Source organism: Netta rufina (assembly GCF_964035555.1).
Source record: "Netta rufina genome assembly, chromosome: 24".
Taxonomy (NCBI): domain Eukaryota; kingdom Metazoa; phylum Chordata; class Aves; order Anseriformes; family Anatidae; genus Netta; species Netta rufina.
In genome coordinates, this window is record NC_140148.1 from 4,508,505 (window position 1) to 4,517,030 (window position 8,526).

General features: G+C 55.2%; 1 pseudogene across 1 annotated transcript; it reads left to right on the forward strand.

Moving 5' to 3' along the window:
• Window positions 1–1,667: 1,667 nt before the first annotated feature.
• LOC311218324 (feather keratin Cos2-3-like) lies at window positions 1,668–2,451 on the forward strand (annotated as a pseudogene). The gene is made up of 2 exons: window positions 1,668–1,746; window positions 2,144–2,451. The product of its transcript is annotated as a feather keratin Cos2-3-like (transcript).
• Window positions 2,452–8,526: the final 6,075 nt, after the last annotated feature.

Sequence of the window (8,526 nt, forward strand, 5' to 3'; positions counted from 1 at the left end):
ATGGGAATCTGTCCCCTCTGCGATGCATTTCTGAGACAATGCTGGCAGGCCTTTATAGACAACTGTGAGGAGATAGGCCTGGCTTCAGCACTGACTCCCAGGAGGACCTGGCAGTGTCCAGGGTTGGAAATCTCTGACTGACAGACACTATCAGGAGCCTTACAGCAGTCTGCTTTTCCTGTACAGCCCAAGGTCAACGATGGACAGCCACTCTGAGGCACTCCAAACGTTGCTATCCTGAATTAAACCAAGGATCCAAACTGTCGTGATATGGTCCTTGTTTGGGCCTGAAGTTGGCAGGAACAGGGGGTGATTGTTGCAGCGGGAGGAAAAGGAGGGCTCAGGAGAAAGGAGCTGTATTTTCCAGTGCCTCTTCCCTGCACACATCTCTGAGAGGCTGGTGCCATCTGCGTTCAGCTGCTCTCAGGCTCCTTCTGACCATGGGAACCCGCTCCCCTGCAGGACTCATGCACATAGCAGGGGAGAGTGCTGCCAAGTGCTTATACCCTCATGATAAAGGGGAAACAAGGACACACGCACGTGCTCATCTATACCTGCATGGAGTCCTGGACAAATCTCTGCACCCACGTGCCTTCACACAAAGCCAGCTGCACAGTGGTTGTCACAAGACAAGAGCAGATGTGTGAACAAAAGCAACCGGGCACTCAGGTGAGTGAAAAAGGTGAGCTTAAAAGGAGAGGTGCTATATTCTGGACCTCGTTCTCATAGTACCTGGGGTTGGTGGGACTGTGAAGCTCAAGGGCAGCCTTGGCTGCAGTGACTGTGAAATGGTGGAAGTTAGGTTCCTGAGCACAGTGAGGAGGAAGCACAAGAAACTTGCTGCCCTGGACTTCTGGAGAGCAGACTTTGGTCTGCTCAGGCATCTGCTTGGTCGAGTACCATGATACAAAGCCCTGAAGGGGAGGTGGGCCTAAGAAGGCTGGTTAATATTCAAGGAATATTCAAGCAATATTCAAGGATTACCTCCTCCAAGCTCAGGAGTGATGCATCCCAAGAGGGAGTCAGGCAAAATGCCAGGAGACCTGAATGGATGAACATGGAGCAACTGGCTGAACTCAAACATGACAGAGAAGGCCATAGAGGGTAGGAGCAAGGACAGGTAGACTGGAAAGAATATAGATACATAGTCTGATGAGGCAAGATAGGAATCAAGTTAGGAGAGCTAAATCGAAGCCAGAGTTGAATTTGGCCAAGGAAAGAAGCTTTGTTTCCATGCTTGTCTGCCTTGACAGAAGCATGTCCAGAATGTGGAGGGAGGTGATTCACAGCCTGTGCTCCGCTTCAGTGAGACCCGACCTGGAGTGCTGTGTTCAGCTTTGGGGCCCCCAGCATGAGAAAGATATAGAGCTGTTCAAGTGGGTTCAGAGCAGAGCCATGAAGATGATCAGAGGGGACCCATCCAGCACTTCCAGTGAGTCTTCTGCCCTCACTGATGCATTCCTGCCCTAGAAATCCTTGGACATTTCATGCCAGCACTCTAAAGAAACCATCACTGCAGAATGGCCATGGCCTAGATCTGGAAATGAAAAGGCAGCAGTGCAGGAAACCAGTGCACAGCCCATATCATTTGTTGGGATGGTTTGCATTCAAGATGAGCTTGTCAGAAAATTGTTACCTCTGCCAAGGGTGCCTCTGGGCCTGCGGCAATGAAGTACCAGTATAAAAGGCAGCCCAGCTCTCTGCTCTCTCATCCAATTCTGTTGCCTCATCCTCCTTGGTAACCAGGTGAGTCTGAAGCCCTCTCTTCCTCTTCTCAAGTAGAAGGGGTCTTGCATCAACAGACATCTCATCTGGTGGTGGTTGAGAGCTATGCTGGGCCTTGGAGTTCCTTGACATGGTAGAATGGTGGAGAGAGACGTTCTGTGTAGAGAGAGACTGTGACATGGTGTAGAGGCAGCCTTTTGGGTTATGTGCAATGTGATTGTCTCTTTGGATCTGGCTGCTCTTTGAAGGGCCCTGTCAGTACAAAGCGATGAGGACCATGAGCCTCCTGGCACAACCTTCACATCCACCATCCCCAGTTGTCTTGGCTCCTTTGTTTTGGGTAATCAGACTACTCCCCACCTACCCATGTGCTATGCTTCCTTTCTGCCATCTCTCAAAGGTTCAACTCCAGCCCAAGACATGTCTTGCTATAACCAGTGCCTGCCATGCCGGCCCTGTGGCCCGACCCCGCTGGCCAGCAGCTGCAACGAGCCCTGCGTCAGGCAGTGCCAGAACTCCACCGTCGTCATTGAGCCCTCTCCCGTAGTGGTGACCCTGCCCGGCCCCATCCTCAGCTCCTTCCCACAGAACACCGTTGTGGGATCCTCTACCTCTGCTGCTGTTGGCAGCATCCTCAGCTGTGACGGTGTCCCCATCACCTCCGGGTGCTGTGATCTCTCAGGCATTTCCAGCCGCTACTGTGGCAGAAGATGCCTGCCCTGCTAAAGGCACTGCCCATGGCCCTGGGGTTCCAGCACGACCATGGTGCTGGACAACAGAAGGAGGAGTCTTCATGCAATTGCTTTCAGAATGACGGACCTTCCTCACCTCCTCTGGCAAACATTGGCAGGAGCCTGACCAGGGGCTACCCTGAGATTTCTGAAAACTCGGCCCATGTCTCTCAGTAGGCCCTGGAGATCCCTGCACTGAAGGGCCTCTGCTCAGAGTGACCTCCTTTTCCTCTCTACACTCATTAAAGTTTCCGGCAACCCAGCCTTGGCTGTAGATGTTTCTTCCCTCTGCGTATGCCCTCCTGAGCCGCCCAGCGAGAATTGTCTTGCCTTTGGTGGGTATAAGATGGGTGTTTAAGGAGCCTTTTCCCCACTCCCAGAACAATGGGAGGTTGCGACATGCTGCAGAGGGTCCTCTCTTGGACAATGCCCGTTGGAGCTGAAGAAGACATTCCTCACTTTCACAGAGCAAGGAGCAATCTACCCTTGCCTTGCAGCATCTCTGCCCACAGCTCCCCCCTGTCCTGCAAACAGAGAGCACAACCTGTGCTGTCCTCACAGAAGAAGTTACGAGTCTGTGGGAGGCTGTGGAGGCTTGACACCCTGTAGGCTCAAGAACGGGCTTCTTCTTGCTCAGGACAGTGCTGTGCTGGGGAAGCAGGTGGGGACAGAAGATTGATGGCAGATGTGGGGAATGGGTGGAATAAGTGCAGGGATGCCCGACTGCTTCTACTCCACCCTCATCTTCCCTCGTTTGCCCTACCTCAGGGCTATGGCCAGCACAAATGGGCATGTGCGGCAGGAACATGTGTCCCATGAGGCCCAACTGCCCCCAGCACAGCACTTGGCAGGGCCCAGGTGACGGCACACATACAGGGCTGATCACCTTCCACAAGTCAGCATTGGTGTTCGCCGTAATGGACCATACACAGCATTCTCCAGTCCCTGAGGACTCTGCACTCCCATGGGCTGAGTCAGTGCAAAGACAGCAGGCAGTTTGCATGCCCCCACGCTGCTCTAAGGTGCCCACTTGCCCCCAAGCCTGCAGCAGCTTTCCTCAGGCCCAGGACCTGCACTCGCAGGGACTTCCTCATGCTCATTTCCACTTTTCCTGACTTTTGGGGCCTGAGGTTGGCATAAATAGAGGGTGATTGCTGCAGCGTGAGGAAAAGGAGGGCTCAGGAGAAAGGGGCTGTGTTTCAGTGCCTCTTCCCTGCACACACCTCTGCCAGGCTGCTGCCATCTCCGTTCAGCTGCACCCAGGCTCCAGACCCTTTCAGCAGAACCGAAGTGCCTTAGACGGGCCGGGCTGGCGGGGGAAACCCCGCGGCTGCGGGACGAGGTGGTCCTGGCGGGCGGAGCGGCAGCGCCCCCTGGGGGCTGTGCCCCTGCCTCGCCCCCGCCACACGCGCCCGGCCCCGCCCGCCACGGTTCCTGCACGGCCGCAGCCCCGGCTCCTCTCCCCGTGGCTCTCAGGGCGCAGTAATACACCGCCGCGTCCCGAAGACGGGGCTCGGTGAGCCACAGGGCGCTGGACCGGCGGTCTGCTGCCACCTCGAGCCTCCCCGGCAGGTCCGTCAGTGCTTTGGAGCCTGTAGTACCGAACACTAGGGATGCGGGTCCTTGGCCCGGGAGATGACGGTACCAGTAGATGTAGTCACCAGTCTGCATGTTGGGGTGTGAGCAGGTGATGTTGATGCCGATGCCCTCCCTGGTCTCTGCCAATGGATCTTGCTGCACCTGGGCTCTGCCCACAGCCACTGCCGAGAAAGAAAGCAGGAGAAAACTCAGAAAATGTCTTTCCTACACCGAAAATGTCACACAGTGGGAAAGGGAAGAAGAAAACGGCTGACAGCTGATGGGAGCATTCCCTCAATAGAAAGCACACAAAGGCATTTCACTGGGAATGGTTATTTGGGGACCAAATCCGAGCACGGCTGTTTGAAAGGAGAGTCCAAGCCAGGAGGAGAAGGGAAGCAGGCAGGAATGAGTGAGGGTGTGCTGAAAGGAGAGGAGGGAGGCAGGGAGCAAGGCAAGGTGGGAGGCAACGGCCGGCTGAGCTCGCTGGAGGCAGGCGGGATGGCTGCAGAGGGAGGCCAGAGGGGAGCGAGGTCCGTAAGAAGCCGGCAGGCCAGAAGCGAGGGCAGCCCCGTCCCGTCCCGTCCCGTCCCGTCCCGTCCCGTCCCCGGCGCCGGCAGCCCCGCGCACCCAGGAGCACTGCGGCCAGCGCCGCCAGCCCTGCGGCCCGGCCCTGCCGCATCCCGCCGCTCCGCCGCCCGCGCCGCGCTGCCCCCGCCAGCCCCGGCTCTGCTCCGCCCGCGGCGCCTCCTCCCCGCCGCCGCCGCCCGGCGCCGCCAGCTCCGCCCCGGGGCCGCTCGGGGGCCGCTCGGGGGCTGGCCCGGGCTGCGAGTGGTGGGCGCCTGTGGGCGGGCAGGGCTTCGGCTGCTGCCCGCGGGGCTCTGCCCGTCCTGCAGCCCAGCCCGGGATAGGAGAGGGAGTGGGAGTGGGAGTGGGAGCGGGAGCGAAAGGGCGAGGGAGCGGAGACAGCAGCTGCCCGTCTGCTACGGCATCTCCTTTGGGAGTGGGAAGGGGAGGGGAGTGAACGGCATGGGAGATGAGTAGGGAGAGAGGAGAGAAGGGGGAGAGGAGAAAGCAGCTGCCTGCCTGAAGCGACCACAGTGGAGGGCAACGGGTCAGGCTGGGCTGGGCCTGGGAGCTTGGTGCTGTGGTGAGCTGGTATCACAGCTGTGGCCGGCACTGCTGCAGGTGTGGAAAGCCAGCAGCAGGAACGGGTCCGGGGACACAGTGCCCCAACAGCACCCCAAACCGTACGGGGCCCTGCTGTCTGGCACTGCCCATTGAGCTGTCATCATCGGTCGAGTGTCTCTACCCAGATTGAGGGGCACAGTTGCCACTTTCCCATTTACAGGCTTCACGGCAATAGTAGCTGAGCATGTACCTGGGAGACACACAGGCAGGGACAAGCATGCCCATTTGGGGAAGATACACCCAGGCCAGTACCCCCAGTAGCTGCTTTTGGAGCCCCCAAATGGACTTGCCACATTTTCCTGGAGGCTGAGACCCCCTTTCCCTGCTTGGGGGACCCCTGGCTCCAGCAGCTGACAGCACAGGGCAGGGATGTCCTCGCGCTGAGTCTGACTCCAGCAGCGAGCATCAAATCCACTTCTGCTACTCCATGAGGAATTGCTACGTTCTCCTTGCAGCACATGTGTGCATGGGGCAGAGCGAGATTATGGAGACGTAAGGAAATATTCCAGAAGAGGACAGGACAGACAGCGGTGCTCATGTGCAGGGCCCAGCCACGCAAGTACAGGCTGCAGCCCCTTTTACACCCTGCTCTGTCTGCCCTAGTGTGCTCCTCCCGGCTCCCATTTCCCTGCACGTCCCCTCATGGGGTTGTATAGGTCTGTCCTGCACCCACCCCAGCGTGTGTCCTAGCCCACAGCTGTAGGAGGTGCAAGGCCCAAGCTGATCTCCCTGTGGCTTCTTGATAGGCCACCAACTGGTGTTGTGACTGCCCACATTTGATCTCTTCTCTTCCTCCCTCATCATCTATCAGTCAGGTTTGTATCCCTGTGTGTTGTTTCCAGCTTCCTGCAGTTCTTTCTCTTGGCCCCCCTCCCAAGTGCTGAAGGGCTGCTTCTAGGGTAGGAAACAAGGAGGGAGGAGCTGAAAGGTAAGAAAGAAAATAAGGGCTGCTGTGGAAGCAGTGATGGCAGCTTCCCCAAGACCTCCATTGCAGAAGAGAGTAGAGAAAACGGCATGGCCCTGAAAGCAGAGACAGAGAACACAGCAGAGGAAACAAAGAAACAACCTCTGTTTCTCAGGTTTCGCATGGCTTCCTTCACCTTCTCGGTCTTTACGCCGTAGGTTGGTGCATGGAGCAGAGGGAATCACAGCCCTGGAGAAGATAGACACCACTTTGTTGTGGGAGAAGTTGGCAATGGGGTGGGTATAGAGGAGGGAATGTAGCCCCCAGCATGATACAAGTGCAGGGAAGTGAGAGTGAGCAGACTGTATCTTGTGTCTCCTCACATGTCTACATTCAGAAGGAGACCAGGAGCACCCTGCAGGAGCTCAAGGAGCACAGGAAAACTGGTGGTGCTGTTGTATTTAAGGAGTACAGAATTTATCAGAAACACTGATCTGTCAACAGCATCCCTCCAAGGCTGACATGTGGTGACTGTGCATGATCCTCCTCCAGAGGATCACAGGCTGCACCTCCAGCACACACATAGTCCAACCCTGTTTTCAGAGTGGGTGTCATCAGATCAGGTTGCTCAGGATCAAGTCCAGGCAAAGTCTGAACTCTTCTGAGGATGGAGCTCCATTAGCATCTCTTTGGCAATCTGCTCCAGGACTTGATCGCCTTCAGGGTAAATATTTCTTCCATGTATATTTCATCCATATAATCAAACCTACCCATTTCTGAAATTGCACTCATTAGCCCCGGACTAAGTATGCTTCATCTCCAGAGTTCAGCTCTGTTTCCTTTGGATCCCCCTGTGAGGTGGGAGTAGACAATACACGTCTGTTTGGCTTTCTGTGTGGCACCCACAGGGTCTGTCCTTCCTCCCACAGCACAGCAACACCAGGACCCATGTTCCTCTCGTTCGATGCCACTTCTGCCCAAGGTTTCAGGCCCTGCATAACTCAGCACCAGGCCCATGAGTCACAGATGTATGTGTGGCATTGGTTTCCCCATGGGGGACCTCTGTCCCACCCCATACACCACTGACACTGCACCGGCAGTAGATCCACGCAGGGCTGGGCCTGCACAAAGATGGCAGGATTTCTCAGCCTTTCTCCCTGTACATAAGGCTAACGCCATCCTTTTGAACTCTCTAGCCATGGGGAGTGCAGCTGTGTCCTGGCCTGGAGAGGCAGGGAGGGGTGACTGCCACCATGCTCTTACACTCTGAATCCTGTGGTACAGAATTATAGAAAGGATCCAAACTGTTGTGGGCCTATCCTTTTTGGGGACTGAAATTGGCAATGAACTTCTTAGGCTCAGGAGAAAGAGGGCTTCAGATACAGAAGGCTGCATTTCAGCATATGTGCTGTGGGCACTTCTGGGCTGTTTTTGTTCTGTGATTGTTCAGCTGTTCTCGGGTTCCTTCTTGCTCTCTTCTTGCCAACTAAACATCCACCACACAGCTCTCTCACACCCCCTGCTGAAAGCAAGATGTGCGCAGAGAATGTGATTTAAGCTAAAGGGCTTACAAGTGTAGATAGGGATAATATAATTAAATGAAAAAGGAAGAAAAATTATAAAACTAAAGAGCGAAGGGTGTTTGGAAACAAACTGAGAGAAAATTATACTCCACTTCCCATCAGCAAGTGATGTTCGTCGAAGTGTTTGGAAGCACTGACTTAGTATGCCCAGCCCTGTTTTTCCTTCCCCTTTCACATCTTCACTGCTGAGTGTGACATCATGCAGTATGGAATATCCCTTTGGTTGGTTTAGGTCAGCTGCCCTGGTGATGTCCCCTCCCAACCTCGTGCCCACCTGCATACCTCCTGGCTTTGGGGGGCTTGGAGAGAGTCTTGATGCTGTGTCACCACTGCTCCACTATAGCCCCAACGTTGGTGTGATGGCAATGCTGTTCTAGCTCCAAGAGCAGAGCACAGCACTCTAGGGGCTGCTGTGGGGAATGCTGAGTCTGTCCCACATAGCCCCAGTATAGGCAAGTGCCCACAAGGGAGGAACATGTGTATGAACATGACACATTGTACAGCAAAGATTCTGGACAGCATTTGGTCCAAGTATATAGTTTGACGTGATAGAGAGGGGAGGTGGACTGAGAGCCTTCCAGAAGGCACTGGAGCCAGGGCTCTTGACAAGACAATGTCAGCTTTCTTGGGCCTTGAACTTAAGGCCTGAAAATCCCATTTGTTAGCCTGAGTAGCAGTGGTAAGGAAAGTGCCGGAGTGCTGCTACTGATCACTGGTGGGTGTCATGACAGAAATAAGCTTGCATCATGTAAGGAGATGGTGTATGATTTTATTCATTTTTTAAAGCAAAAAATGAAAGGCATCAAGTTATGGG